At 36.0% G+C, this 16,513-nt stretch overlaps 1 protein-coding gene across 4 annotated transcripts in view; it reads left to right on the forward strand.

Moving 5' to 3' along the window:
• The window catches only part of LOC123313082 (nitric oxide synthase), a 158,577-nt gene that overhangs the window by 113,447 nt on the left and 28,617 nt on the right, over positions 1-16,513 (forward strand). The window lies entirely within an intron of this gene.

Below are 16,513 nucleotides of genomic sequence, written 5' to 3' on the forward strand. Positions count from 1 at the left end.
TTCTACAATTCGGCTCCTGAAAACTTTTTTGCTAAACCTCTAATATCGGAGGAATTTCTAATAATTGCAAAATTGTCAAAAACCGATAGTTTAGCCCCCTAACTATTATCATCAGTTGTATGGTGATTAGGGCTACCCTATCCACACTTCTAAGAGTAGGTTTTTTTCTTTGGTTGGAAAAAAGTTTATGAATAGGTACTAAATTGTAAAAAATTCAATATGCTACAAATTCGAAGGTGAACGTTTTTGTCGTAAATCACTTGATTCGGGAGATTTGAGAGACAAACCGCTCAGAAATAGGAGACTGAGTCTTCCAACAGCATCTCTGAATAATCTGAAATCAATTTCAGAATTCCACTTTAATTTTCAATCTATGGAAAGGTATGCCAAACAAGATTTCTAGGGATAAAAAATTCCAAAAATAAGTACTTTTTGTTGAATAAATCTATTCTCGAACCGTGTAATTGAGGGTGCTACAATTCTTAATAATGGTCTAAGGCTAATCGGTTTTTTCAACATAAATTCTGAAATGAGTAGATACCATAATACATTTAACTGTACTGTTAGATGTAATATAATGATACCAAAATCCATTATTCCCTTAAGCTTCGTTGATTCTTCGGATTTACTACGGATAGTTTTGTTTCATTTTTTTATTTCCAGTTGTTTATGATGCAAAACATAATTTTGATTTATCTCTTTCCGGTCAGTAGATTTTTTATTATATTATATCATATTTACCATATTTTGCAGATAGAACCTTTCTTGTTAACAAGGCAGTATACAAATAGTATTATTCTCGGCTAATTTTTTCGAAAAAGGGTACACTTGATATATCATGATCCAAAAAGCAACTGTTTTTGAGTAATTTAAGTTGAATAGGACTTTCAAAACTATTCAAAACTATAATTTCAGAAAGGTGAACCAAAACAATCTACTTCATCATCATCATCATAATCATAGAAACCTTTGTGTTCACTGTTGGTCATAGGATTCCACAATTCTATTTCACTCACTTTTTTGTGCTTTGTGATTCCAGTTATTGGATATTGATGTCATAATTTCAGCGTGTATAGGCGGTCTTCCTCTTGAATTGCTTCAAAATAGTGCTGGGGGTGATTAAAAAACAAAAAATATGTATAGAAAAGGCCTTCTGATAATAAGTTTTTTTTACAAAGATTCCGAAACGAATACCCTAATTAAATAAAAAAATTCTGCAACAACTACTCGAGAATATATTCAAAATTGTCATCCTTAAACCGAACTCGACCATCCAGAAAAATGTTCCAGTTCAAATTTGAGAAAAGTGACAAAATTTGTCATTGGTCTATTCGTACAGGACCAAAAATATATACAATATGAAGTTTAGAATTCAGATACCAAGATTAATTAAGGGTCGTTTTCAAAGGGTACTTTTCTGAACAAATTTGTTGTTATCCTTTTCATTGATTAATATTATATTCAATATTGGAATGTATTATGGTACCTATTTCAGAAGTAGGTAATATAGAAAAAAAAACATTATTCTTAGACCCATTGCAAGTTCATTACGCGAAAACTACTTGAATAGTCATCCCTAGAAATATTTCTCATTATTTCCGATACACATTGTATATGACAGACAAAAGACATGAATTCTTCATTTAAAATTTGCGTACACTTTGACACCACAAAATTTTTTCATTGGTTCAGTAAAAAAATTTCATGTCTATAATTGCAGAGCTACTCTTGTTTTGTACTCTGGACATAACTCTTTAATTCAGTTGAATCGTTTTGTAGATATGCACTAGGTCCTTTTCGATTTTTACATTGCCTACTTTGTGGAATAACACATTATTCTCTAAACTGCGAGAATGTTTCGAAACGCTTCGCGGATCAAGCTATGTTTGGAAGTGGTACAAAATTTCATAGAATCCTCATAAAAGTAGCTCAAAAATTGAGGCAGTTTTCTTCTGCGTAGACGTGTTGGGTCAAATGCTATAAATATGCCAAAACATGTTAGTGCGAAATTTGACTTGATGTTTGCAAGAATATTAGACTTTTTTTCTTGTATGGCCCTTCAAAATGTAGAGCCCCATTTGCTCTATTCTCGAAATGAACTATTTCCTTTGGATTTTCATGGTGGGTAGGTAATTTTCCGTCTTAATAATAAATGAAAAATTTAATATTCTGGTCTTATAATGATATAGATAACTTTATTTATTTAATTTATAATGTATGTACCTGCTCAACAATATTCAACTCGGACATAGACCATTTTTCGGTCAACGCGTTGCTCCCTAAAGATTAAATGTCCTCGCCTGCAATGCAAATGGGTTCACATAACAAGGAAATATTCTAATTCGGCTTATGGATGGAATCATTCTACGCCTTCCTATATTTCACAACGTTCTACTTTCTGAATTGTAGGCATGAAAATACTTGTTTCAATACTCGAAAAACAAAATATGAAAGGCTGAAGTTTGGCTTGCTGTATCACAAAACTAACTTTTTAAGTTGTACATGAGAGAGCAGATAGTTTCTTCCAAACGGAATAAAATTATCATAGACGGCAAGGCAAGACTTCGTGACTGGAGAAACAAGCAGGTTTGATGAGGGGTGCGTTCAGGAAAATATACTTTTTCCTCTTACCCAACTAGTTGATCGAATTACCTGTTTGAAAGAATCGTTTGCTCAAACATTTTCTGGAGTGAAGAAAGTGATCACGCCTAAACAGGGAGGCAATGAATGAAATAATGAGGATAAATTCAGATGCATACCACCCGACGATATGAATATCGACAAGTGTTACGATCTGAATTGAGCTAGCCAATTTGTCATCGTCAAGGCCCCCAAATGGAGTACGCTCCACCGAAGAAAAGCAGATGCTGACCATGGTTTCGGCCTCATTTGGCCTCATCAGAGCAACATAGCATTTTTCCACGGTGGAGAACGTTTGGAATTGATGGAACTTTATTCAATGTTGTTATGTTCTAGTGGGTATTATTTATTTACCCACAGCGCCATCCAACATGAAACGGTATCCGATTCAATCCCCCCCAGATAGAAACCAAGACGAAGACAATAGCATATGTCCCATATTTTCCCTAATTCAGTACGCCGGTTCGCCTTGCGAACGTCGGACGTGTGATGGGAAGTCTGAGACGCGCTCGGTTATCGACAGAGTACGATGCCGGCGATACAATAATGAAGAAAGTGATCACGCCTAAACAGGGAGGCAATGAATGAAATAATGAGGATAAATTCAGATGCATACCACCCGACGATATGAATATCGACAAGTGTTACGATCTGAATTGAGCTAGCCAATTTGTCATCGTCAAGGCCCCCAAATGGAGTACGCTCCACCGAAGAAAAGCAGATGCTGACCATGGTTTCGGCCTCATTTGGCCTCATCAGAGCAACATAGCATTTTTCCACGGTGGAGAACGTTTGGAATTGATGGAACTTTATTCAATGTTGTTATGTTCTAGTGGGTATTATTTATTTACCCACAGCGCCATCCAACATGAAACGGTATCCGATTCAATCCCCCCCAGATAGAAACCAAGACGAAGACAATAGCATATGTCCCATATTTTCCCTAATTCAGTACGCCGGTTCGCCTTGCGAACGTCGGACGTGTGATGGGAAGTCTGAGACGCGCTCGGTTATCGACAGAGTACGATGCCGGCGATACAATAATGAAGAAAGTGATCACGCCTAAACAGGGAGGCAATGAATGAAATAATGAGGATAAATTCAGATGCATACCACCCGACGATATGAATATCGACAAGTGTTACGATCTGAATTGAGCTAGCCAATTTGTCATCGTCAAGGCCCCCAAATGGAGTACGCTCCACCGAAGAAAAGCAGATGCTGACCATGGTTTCGGCCTCATTTGGCCTCATCAGAGCAACATAGCATTTTTCCACGGTGGAGAACGTTTGGAATTGATGGAACTTTATTCAATGTTGTTATGTTCTAGTGGGTATTATTTATTTACCCACAGCGCCATCCAACATGAAACGGTATCCGATTCAATCCCCCTCATTATTGTATCGCCGGCATCGTACTCTGTCGATAACCGAGCGCGTCTCAGACTTCCCATCACACGTCCGACGTTCGCAAGGCGAACCGGCGTACTGAATTAGGGAAAATATGGGACATATGCTATAGACCATATTAGTGAGGTTAGAATCACTCAGTTGGCGGGAGATCCATATTCAAATTTTTTTACATAGGAATCGACTTTAATATGGAATATCGCTAGCTAGAAGTAAATGTTAATATAAAGACATGCAAAATTGGGTGCCGCAATTATTAGAGGTTGTTTCCAAGTACATTTTACATCACAATATACTTTTATATGTCCTAAAATCAAAATTGAACACATTATTATACGGAATATATCCGTATGTCGTAGATCATTTCTGCTACACGTCAATCATGAACCGTAACAAAGAAAATGACATGCTACGCTTGCGCGTTAGAATGATGTCAGCTTCAGAGGTTAGAAACGAAATGAAGCTACGACAAACTTCCATGGATCTTGCTGACCAATTTTATATTGATCCATTATTAAAAAAATATACCATTTTATTACGAAATTTTGTTTTCAACTTGTTAAGAAAGGATCATAGAACACATTCCAACAGAAATAAATCTTAAGAAATTCGCTAAAATATCCAAAAACAGGCGAGAAGTACGCGGCATTTTTAGTCCCATAAGAAATGCATAGGGAATTCAGGGACCAGATCCACGGATGGATCGCGATTCAAATTTCCCGCCTAACCTCACTAATATGGTCTATTGTCTTCGTCTTGGTTTCTATCTGGGGGGGATTGAATCGGATACCGTTTCATGTTGGATGGCGCTGTGGGTAAATAAATAATACCCACTAGAACATAACAACATTGAATAAAGTTCCATCAATTCCAAACGTTCTCCACCGTGGAAAAATGCTATGTTGCTCTGATGAGGCCAAATGAGGCCGAAACCATGGTCAGCATCTGCTTTTCTTCGGTGGAGCGTACTCCATTTGGGGGCCTTGACGATGACAAATTGGCTAGCTCAATTCAGATCGTAACACTTGTCGATATTCATATCGTCGGGTGGTATGCATCTGAATTTATCCTCATTATTTCATTCATTGCCTCCCTGTTTAGGCGTGATCACTTTCTTCATTATTGTATCGCCGGCATCGTACTCTGTCGATAACCGAGCGCGTCTCAGACTTCCCATCACACGTCCGACGTTCGCAAGGCGAACCGGCGTACTGAATTAGGGAAAATATGGGACATATGCTATTGTCTTCGTCTTGGTTTCTATCTGGGGGGGATTGAATCGGATACCGTTTCATGTTGAATGGCGCTGTGGGTAAATAAATAATACCCACTAGAACATAACAACATTGAATAAAGTTCCATCAATTCCAAACGTTCTCCACCGTGGAAAAATGCTATGTTGCTCTGATGAGGCCAAATGAGGCCGAAACCATGGTCAGCATCTGCTTTTCTTCGGTGGAGCGTACTCCATTTGGGGGCCTTGACGATGACAAATTGGCTAGCTCAATTCAGATCGTAACACTTGTCGATATTCATATCGTCGGGTGGTATGCATCTGAATTTATCCTCATTATTTTCTGGAGTGATCCCGTTCAGGACTCATCCCTAATGCATGGGATGTTGCATGGAGAGATTCACTAGGTATTTATTTTGGTGTTCCTGATGGTCACTCCGTGGAAGTTGTTTGGGGTTTTCGTTTTGAACTTCCCTGTTTTACTCGTACGCTTCTATAATGCGTAGTGTTTTGAAAGCCAATAAGATTGTCCCGCTGATTAAGTCATTGCAAAACGAATCTGTTAGCTAGAGAGCGCAAATGTTTACAAGGGCTGCAAAAGTTGGGGTTGGGTTTAGGCTGAAATAGACAAACTCTAATGCTGGAATTGCCCAGTTTCACAGAGCTTGATCGGATTATGAACGCTTGATTGGCGGTTACATATCGATTTGTTTTCGAACAATCATTCCTTGATTGCATTCAGAATATCATTCTCACATCAAATTATGATTTATATAGGTCCCATCAATGATTTTCATTTCGTACTTCCTCGATATACTTCCCACAATTAATATATTTACGAGGATCTATTGATATCTAGTTAGCCTAGACCAGTTCCATGCATACAAAAAATATTGCATTACCATAGCAACGAACAATAACTCATGAGAAGTATCAGTGTGTAGTTTGAGGTCAAAAAATGAAACCAAAGTTACGAAATAAATTAAAAGAAAGAAGATATTCGGCGAAATTGTGAAATCGAAAAATTGGAGTATCGGGTCATCATCAAGTACCTGTATTTAAAAGGGTTAAGAGGTAAGCAGATTTACGAAGATATGCTTAATATCCTTGGTGATCAATGTCCTTCGTATGCGACCGTGAAAAATTGGACTGCAAGCTTCAAAACAGGTAAATTTTCCATTCAAGATGATGACCGATCGGGAAGGTCAGTTTCTTTGTCGGTCCCCCAAAATATCGATGAAGTTCATGACATGATTTTATCAGACCGTCGAATTATGCACTGAATATTTCATATGAACGCGTTCATCATATAGTCAATTTGGACATGAGAAAAATTGTTGCAAAATGTATCCCCAAATGTTTGAATGTTGACCAAAAGCGTGCAAGGGTAGAAGAATCGCGTTAGATCTGTGCTCGATTTGAAAACGATGTAGACTTCTTAAACCGAATTGTTACTATGGATGGTACATTTCAACAATCCAGAAACAAAGCAACAATCGATGGAATGGCGACACTCTGGTTCTCCAAGACCTAAGAAGGTTAGTGTTCAAAAATCTGCTGGAAAAGTTCTTGATTCAGTTTTTTGGAATTACCATGGGGTGATCATGATTGATTTTTTGAATAAGGGTAGAACAATAACCGGAGATTACTATTCGACATTACCGATCACTGTACGGGAAAAAATTAAAGAGAAAAGACGCGGAAAGCTATCCAAAGGTGTTTTGTTTTTGCAGGACGATGCCTCTGCACACAAATCTCATATTGCATGCAAAAAATTCGTGATTTAGGGTTTGAATTACTAGAACATCCCATCTACTCACCAGATTTGGCTCCATCCAACTATCATCTCTTTCCACAACTGAAAAAAAGTTTAAGATGTCGTAAATTTTCTTCCAACGAGGAGGTAATAAAAGCTGTGGAGGTCTGGTTTGCTGAACAAGAAGAAACTTTTTTTTTGAAAGGTCTAGTGATGTTGCAGGTTTCACTGTCACTCGATTTCCAAAACGAAATCACTGAAACCTTTTCATCTCTGAATATATTAAAAAAGTAGCAATGAAGAATCATTGAAAAGATGTATATGGATCATAATTTGATGCTAGAATGATATTCTGAATGCTTATGACTGAATCATCGATTGAAAACAAAATGACGTTTATCAGTAAATCAAGCGTTGATTCTGCGATCAAGCTTCATGAAACCGGGGGTTAGATCTACTATGATTTTCTGTCAGATGCGCGTGCCAAAATTTGACCTTCGAAAAATTTCCAAAAAGATGGAGACAGTTAAAATATCGTCAAGACCGAACGGTTGCACCGGGTCCTATGATATTTCGGATTCATCAAAAAATGACTTGCTCTTCTATAATATGTACCACATTCAGATCTACGATGATTTTTCTGGAAGATACGCTTGTTGAAAACATATAGCTTATATAACAATTATAAAGTTATACCTATTTTATATCAACAAATTTCAAATATAAAATTCTACTCAATCTCCACTGGAGGCGGTAGTTTATAAATGCTTCACCCAGGTCTGCCGACACTGTGGTCTCAGCATTACAGCCAAGATCACCACCGTAACAATTAATTCAACGAGTAGGGGGAATCTGCCATATCAACTTTGCCAAATTAGATATCTCGAAAAGTTGTTACGCGTCGGAAAACGTCTGAGCCAATTCGTTTCGAGTTCATAACGAGGAAGGGATTGATCTGACCGTGTTATGCACCGAGCAGACGAACATTTGAGTAACGATGTGCCGTTATTTGATTATTCCGAGTTTTCGGAGAGCAGCGGACGTATGGTCGAGATTTATTCAAATGAAGGGAGAACCCCCGGAGGATTCGCAAGAATTAGTTAGCGGAGATGTTTCCAGTTCTGTCCCCTGAAATTCCGGGGATTTTATCATTATCCGCAGTCTTCAGGATGAGACACAAAAAAATCCCTCCTGAGCTCTTTCCTGAATTTTTTTTCTATTTTGGGACAGTGTATTTTATGTCACGTACCCGAATGAAACTGACAAATTTTGTATTCGAACACTTCGATTATTTTGAACGTTGAAAAGTTGTCATCACCGATCATGAAAGTAACGGCAATTCTACAAAAAATTAAATACAGAAAAATGATGATTAAGCCTCAAATGCACAGTAACTGTTCAAGACTTGATTCTACTCAAGTATGTTCATTATAGAATATGATTTTTTCTATCTCTATATTTCTTTGGAAGTCCTCAAGCATTGATTAACATTTCAGCAGCTTCGACAAAGTCTTCATCATCTGTTATTTTCGAAACACTGTGAACTATTTGCCAAACCCGTGTAAACGTGCTTGAGGAGTTGGGCTTTTCGGATGATGCCTCTACTTTTATAAAATCGCTTCTTGAAACAAGATTTCTGAGGGTGATTGGTTTTCTGAAATGTTTGCTATATCGGGAGATCCACAGAGTATAGCAACATGGGGCCCTTACTTTTTTTAATATTTATTAATTCCTTACCTGAATGCCTGAGATTCTCCTTCTGCCTGATTCTTGACTCTTAAAGATCATTCGTTCTCTTATTGACTGTCAACGATTGTAGGAAGATTAAGCTTCATCGAGATAGAATACAAAATACAAGATTGACAATCAAACATTGGTCAGAAAGAATAAATATAGGTACAGATTTGGGGTACATCTTTAGGCAAACGTGGAATTCAACCATTATATTCATGTTGTAAATAATGCCTGCCAACAAAATCCTGGGCTTTGTAATTAGAAATTCTAAGCACTTCAGTGTTGGCACAACAATTAAATTGTATAATTCTATTGTACGACCAATCCTTGAATATACATCAATAATATGGGCTCCAGATTACCAATATCAATTCTATTGAAAGAGTGCAAAAGAAATTGCTCATACTTATTTCTCAAAAAATATCATGTATGTAGGTTTTTTATAATTGTCTAGGGTATACAGAGTTAATTATATTCTTCTTACTGGTTTCATTCTTTAATCGGCAACAGTAGCAACACACAATTTTGATACTACCTTACGTCTTCAATATTAAATTTGTCATAACTTCTTCTAAATAACGGTCGTGTCTCGACTAATGTTATTTTTCAACCCTGCTTAACAAATTTTCAAAGAACTGAATACTAACCATAGAATACTAACGTCTTTTTCAATTTCCGTCTAAATTGACAACTCCATAGCCTACCTATTTTCATCAGTATCTCAATATCCAAACAATAGAAACAACAATAGAACAACAACAACAACGTTAAAAGTAAATCAAAGATAATAAAAATAGCTTCCTACATGTATATCCTCTCCTTATGAACCTTATACCTACAAATAACTTATATACATACATACTTATATACATTACGTAATGTTTATCCATGAAGTGATTAATAATGTCAAGTACAGAAAATGTAATTTAATAAACTTCACATAGGATTCCACGTGCCAAAGATAAATTTATGAATTAACTGTGATGTCTTCTTTACTAGTCCTTTTAATGCTTCTCCGATTGCAATAATTTTTTGAATGGATCTAATATTGATTTGCTCAGTTGTACAATCAAGAAGATCAAGAGATACTCCTACTTCAAGTATATGTGATTAGATTTGAAGATCATATCGTTTAATTTTCTCTTCATATTGTCGTGTGAATATTCTCGTATTACAGCCAAGCAGTTGCCACTCTCTCATGTTGTTTCTACTTAAGTGGTGTTTGTTGTCATCTATTGAATAAAATAAATAAAAATCTGAACTTGCATCAAGCACAATGGCTCTACATCGGACCATCTTGTTCAACTGGCCTTGTACAACTGCAGTTCGAATTTTGAACATGATTTTCTATTTGAATCTCGTGAGGTGAAGACATTATACTCTTCATCATTTTTTTCCCGCATTTTGCTGACAACAATACACAAGGCTTTTTCCGGGTCCGAAGCATCCTTTCATAGAAACACCCGCATGAGCTTCAAAGCAAATATTTGGAGGAACTTAGTGCTTGTCCTTTTTGATCGAATAAAGGGTCGGTGCGCCTCAATGTAAACTTTCAGCATATCTTGGAGGTTTTACTTACGAAAGTTTCGTATAATCTGTGCTTAACTAATTAACGTTAGACACTTATTTGGGTTTATATGCAAGGCCTTAATTTATGTCTACGACGGAGCATGATGTGGAAAGCTATCGATGGAACTGGTGGTTTATAAGGTTAGTTTCCAATTCGTGCCCGATATGCGAAAGGGAGATAAGGACAATATATAGAGTTTGAGTTCATAATATACTGCGACAACTGTAGGAAAGTTCTGAAAATTGTATCTTTCGTGGTTTCTATTCATATTGAATGGGTAACACACAAGCCAAACTCAATAGAAATCAACGAAATTATTTCGATGAAACTTGTATACTCCATTCACTTTTATTTTAGCACTCGGTTGGCCATGGAAATTTGACACATTTCACTCTGTAGAGTACAAAAATGTGGGGTTATGAAGCTTGTCAAAACATTTTTGGGTTTTAAATCAACGCTATGTTGCCCGTTCTACGTAAAAGTTTCTGTTATTATGTCGAATCCCTTCGGAAAATATGTGACGAACATAATTGAAGTTTATACAAACTGATTGAAGGCATACCAAATCCAGTTATTTGCATGAAAAATACAAGAGATCAGTATAATATCATAATATGCACTAGCTTGAGGAGAGTTAAAGTTCGTTATCTTCTTTGGCTAAAGTTTGAATTGAATACGTTACATCAGTTGTAGATTTCAATAATATTAACCCGAAGATAAAATGCATATGTTGCAGAGGTTAGGAATGGGTATCTTCCGAAGGAATTAACAGATAATTACAAGAATGTCAAATTCTTCAACAAAAATCATCTTGCATCAATATAAGTAGAAGGAATTAAAAGCGGTTTCAAGTCAAGATGAACTTCACCTTTGAACAAAAATTTCACATGAATAAACAATTAACAGGACAACTGGAGCGTATTTGTGGCTGTTCATCTATACATTGATATAATAATAATAATTAGGTATTTATTGGTACCTTAGACATTTACAATGTATAGGACAAGTCAAATGAAAAATAGAAAAATCAATTTTCGAAACTTATTCAACGATGACATTCATCGAAAATCCCGTAGTAAACTTTTCGCATTAATTCACTCAAACGTTAAATTCTCAAATGCCACCACTTTTTTGGGTCTCCCAATAGAAGGAAATTCTTTGTCATCCTCATCATTCACAATCTTTGTGATTGTGGAAATATTCAGCTGTAATATAAGTCGTTCAGGTTCAGATGAAACATTATATGAATTCTCTTACATTGAATATGTTCGCTACCGTCTGACGTATTGTGGATTTTAGAATATCAGGGTATAACTATTTGAATGAGCGGACCTGAATTCTAAATAGCACTTCCTGAAACCCTGTCTCTTTTTTCAATCACTTTCCGCATTTTCGTAATAAAAATTGATATTAGTTGTGGCAACGGCGTTATGAAATATGCGACATTTCATTAGTGCCAACCTTATTCCGTTCTGGTTACAAAAACTTCATGGCCAACCGACTGCTAAAATAAACGTGAATGGAATATAGATAAGTGGCTTAAACAATTTGAGTCTCTACCTTGGAATAAATCGAGTAAATTTTTTCGTTGTAAATTTTGCTGGAACGGGTATTTCTACAGCTGTCCAAATCTGAGATATGACATCATATCGACAACTTTGAAGAACAATTCCATTTTTTATTGCTATTCTTAAAGGATTCATCAAGTTAAACATGCGTACCAAATATCAAATTCTTATTTCTTCCTTTAATTCGATGATACAGTAATTTTATTCATTTCTACAGAATATTAGGTACAGGTTGTTTAAAAATCGAAAATCAAGAGTTATTCTTTGTTATTGCTCGTCAAAGAAAACGTTAAATAAAAATAAGAAACGATAGTTTACAGAATCGTTATATGAAGATTACAGGGAATATTTATGTAGGAAGCTATTCTTGATGTTCATGTTAGTGCTGTTGTTGTTCAGTTATTGTTTCTATTGTTGTCACTCTCTCGTGAGAGTGGAGTTCGAAAATCCATTGAGTAATTGATACAATTTCATGAAGAATAAAATGAATACCATTGTTTTAATCGAGTATATTACGCGAATGTTTTCCGGATTGAATTTATAGGATGAGAAGAACAGAAACGGAAAACCAGAACAAGAATATTTTCTCGTCGTCAATGAAAATTTCTCAACACTTCCTTCAATCAGTTCAGTTATATAATAGATGTTCGGAATTCGGTATCGCTATGGATAAACTCATTTGGGGGATCCCAGGGGAGCTGAAAATACAAAATTGATAAATTCCTTCTAAGTTTCGCTTTTCAACCCCTTCAATGATAGGCCTAACTGTTCAACCCGTTTGAACGAGAGGGATCGCCTAACAAAATTCATTTAAAGATTCTGAGGCATGTCTTCAAGAGGCGATACCATTATTGAAAATTCAATTCGACGACAACAAAGGATCATTTTTAATATGTCAACAGCAACAGCTCATTGAGTCGAAAATTCTTATTCTTCGAATCAAAGATTATAGAGTAGAAAGATAGGAAACGCCCTCATATCGCTAGTACTAAAAACCGACTACATTTTGGCCAGTGAAAACACATTTGACAATGAGATGGCGCTGAAAACGTATTATCAATACAGAAAAACTGTTTAATAACAGTTTTCTCTTTTATAATTGAGGGGCGCGAAATTCGAATTCTATTCCTTGTATTCAATTTCAATATTGACGTTGTTGAGACCAGAAAACAAACATCCTGAGCGACAAAACAGAAGGATGGTTTTGTTTTGTGACCAGGATGTTAGTTTTCATCTGAACATTGTTTGGAATCGATTGGTATCAATGAAATACGCTGTTGGATGTGATAAATTTTTATTTGCAATCTATAAAAAATTTACAAAAATTTGAAATTATGGACAACGAATAGAGCTTTGACTAGGAGACAAGAGTACATGGTTATCTGCTATAGTTACGTGAAAGGTGTTTTTCTGTGAAAAAGTTTCGAATTAATAAACTGAGTTGAATTTTTACAATTTATATCAGAAATTGATATGAACCAATATTCAATTTACCGTCAGAGTATACATATTTCCGTTACTTACATATTATTTACAAAATTTTCAGAACCACAATTGAAAAAAACCTTACAGAGGTATACAAGCCTTGTATTCAAGCCCGTCAGTATAATTTCTTCATGCTTTTTCATGATTTCTTCATAGTATGGTCACGACACAATATACAAATTGATTGACGAATGAACACTCACAGAAGGTTTCATAAAACTTTGACTTTCCAAACAACAATTTGACAGTCACCCGATTCCCAAATCGAAATCCATAAAATTTTGCATTTCTGAATATATTGAAGGCAATTTTGAGAATCTTTGAATGGAAGGTAAGGTTAATTGGTGTAAAAGTCATAATTTCCCCTAAATGAGCCCTTCATGTAAGGGATGCTTCCTGCATACAAGAATTCACGTGGATAAACAGTTCTCAATCGACTTGCAGTAAAATGTTCATTGCACATGGTGTAGTCAGTAGTGTTTGCAGGCCTTAACGCCCTGAAAATTTTATCCACTTCGTAGCACTGAAAACAAAAATCAATGAATGACCGAGTCACATGTTACCAGTTAATACTTACATTCCCATTTTCCTTAGTAAAATTCGTTTTATTTGATCCACAGTTCTTCACCATACAATAATTTTCGAGCGATATTCTGAGGTTTTCGCCAAGAAATTAGAAAAAAATTTCAATAATCAGCAACTAGAACGGGCTCGGAAAACAAAAGGCGATACGAGGTTGTCTATGGATACGAGAATCAAAACATTCAGAACCTGTTTCATCAAAATGGCCATATGACTCTGACATCTCGCAAAATTTCATATGTCCCTCGAATTAAAATTTTAACCAGTCTTAGGGCCTTAAAAACACATTTGAAACACAGATGGCGCTCACATCACTCTAGTCGCTTCGTTTCCTATCTTTCTACTCTATAATCTTTGCTTCGAATGAAATGCGAGTAATTCGGTTCATTTTTGATTGGGTTCAAAGCCGTACCTATCAGATGTGTTGCAGGGAATATTGTAATGAGATATTTTATCAACATGGAAAGAAAAGAAATGGAAAATCTATCTTCCCAAAACTGAACGTATCTACCTATAAGTAAGAGTAGTAATAAATATAATAACGGTGTTCAATACACCGGGAGGACCCTCCATACTTCCAAATAATGAAAAAATGTTGAGAAACTTTCTGTTTATAAGACACCCGTATTTTCTGTTCTGTTTTCTGTTATTTGGATCGTTCTAGAACACTTTTTCTTCAATGGCTTGCAATGAAGCACGACCAAAACGAGACATTTTCGATGAATAATGTTTTTGACATCACTTGTAAAACTCACGTACGAGGATGTATTGATATCTAGTTAGCATAGACCAGTTTCATGCATAAAAAAATATTGCGTTACCATAGCAACGAACAATAACTCATTAGTGTCAGTTTGAAGTTTGAGGTCAAAAAAGTAAACCAGAGTTACTCAATAAATTAAAAAAGAGAAGATATCCACCGAAATTGGGAAAATCGAAAAATTGGAGTAACGAGCCATCATCAAGTACCTGTATTTGAAAGAGTTAATAGGTAAGCAGATTTACGAAGATATGCTTAAAACCTTTGGTGATCAATGTCCCTCGTATGCAACGTATGAAAAATTGGACTGCTAGCTTCAAAAGAGGTAAATTTTCCATTGAGATGATGAACGATTGGGAAGGCCAGTTTCTGTGTCAGTCCCCGAAAATATCGATGCAGTTCATGACATGATTTCATCAGGCCGTCAAATTGGCCTAAAACGGATATCTGAAGCACTTAATATTTCATACGAACGCATTCATCATATAGTTCACGTAAATTTGTACCTACATGGGAAAAATTGTTGCAAAATGGATTCCCAAATTGAAACCGATGTTGACTTCTTAAACCGAATTGTTACTATGTATGAGACTTGGTTACATTTCTAAGATTCAGAAACAAAGCAACAATCGATGGAATGCCGACACTGTGGTTCTACAACACCTAAGAAGTTTCGTGTCCAAAAATCTGCTGGAAAAGTTTTTGCTTCAGTTTTTGGGAATTGCCATGGAGTAATCATGATTGAGTTTTTGGACAAGGGTAGAACAATAACCGGAGATTACTATAAAAAAAAATTAAAGGAAAAAGATGCGGAAAGCTATCCAAAGGTGTTTTGTTTTTGCAGGACAACGCCCCTGCACACAAATCTCATGTTGCCATGCAAAAAATTCAGGGTTTGAATTACTAGACACCCCCCTTATTCACCAGATTTGGCTCCATCCGACTGTCATCTCTTTCCTCAACTGAGGTCGTATATTTTTTTCCCACGGGGAGGTAATAACAGCTGTGGAGGTCTGGTTGGCAGAGCAAGAAGAAACATTTTTTTTAAAGGTCTAGAGACGTTGCTGGTTCGCTGTAATAATTGTATTCAATTAAGAGGAGAATATGTTGATTAATAAAATATTGTGACATTGAAATTTTGTTTGTTTCTATAGTAGGCTAAGAATTTGTCAATATATCCTCGTAGAATGGATATGATCTGTGCAACTATCGCAGCGTCTTTCGCTTTCTACAATGCAATTCTCGCTATCATTATGCAGTGCATTCACATGGGATATTTGACAGGAGGGAAATATTCGATATAAGAATCCGGCAATGCTTTTTTCGAATTGATTCATTCTCTAATACGATGAACATATAAAATGAAATCAATCTTCTATTTGATATCCTTCGTGGAATAGGATACTCGAAATAAAATCTGGCGTTCTCCTGTAATCTGCCTCTGTTCTAAGATAGAACTCGAAACTCCATTACGTCCTCATTTGTCTCATTCTCTATAGAAATCTATTCATCCGGGGATTCCATCCCTTTGAATGTCTCTACGAGAGGAGTTTTTCAGTTCAACGCATAAAACACCCTACGGAAAGTGTAAGTACCTATAGAGTCGGCAAAATTTCTTTGTTGCAGTTCAGCAGTCGAATGGGATATTATAGTATTAAGGATCGAATCCCTCATCCATGTGTACAAGATGAAGTACAAGATTTTTGAAATTCAGTTTTCGATTTTAGGAAAAAAGTTATTTATAGATACAGGTTGTTTTAAAAAAAGGGGACCCC

The sequence above is a fragment of the Coccinella septempunctata genome, chromosome 5 (assembly GCF_907165205.1).
Source record: "Coccinella septempunctata chromosome 5, icCocSept1.1, whole genome shotgun sequence".
Classification (NCBI taxonomy): domain Eukaryota; kingdom Metazoa; phylum Arthropoda; class Insecta; order Coleoptera; family Coccinellidae; genus Coccinella; species Coccinella septempunctata.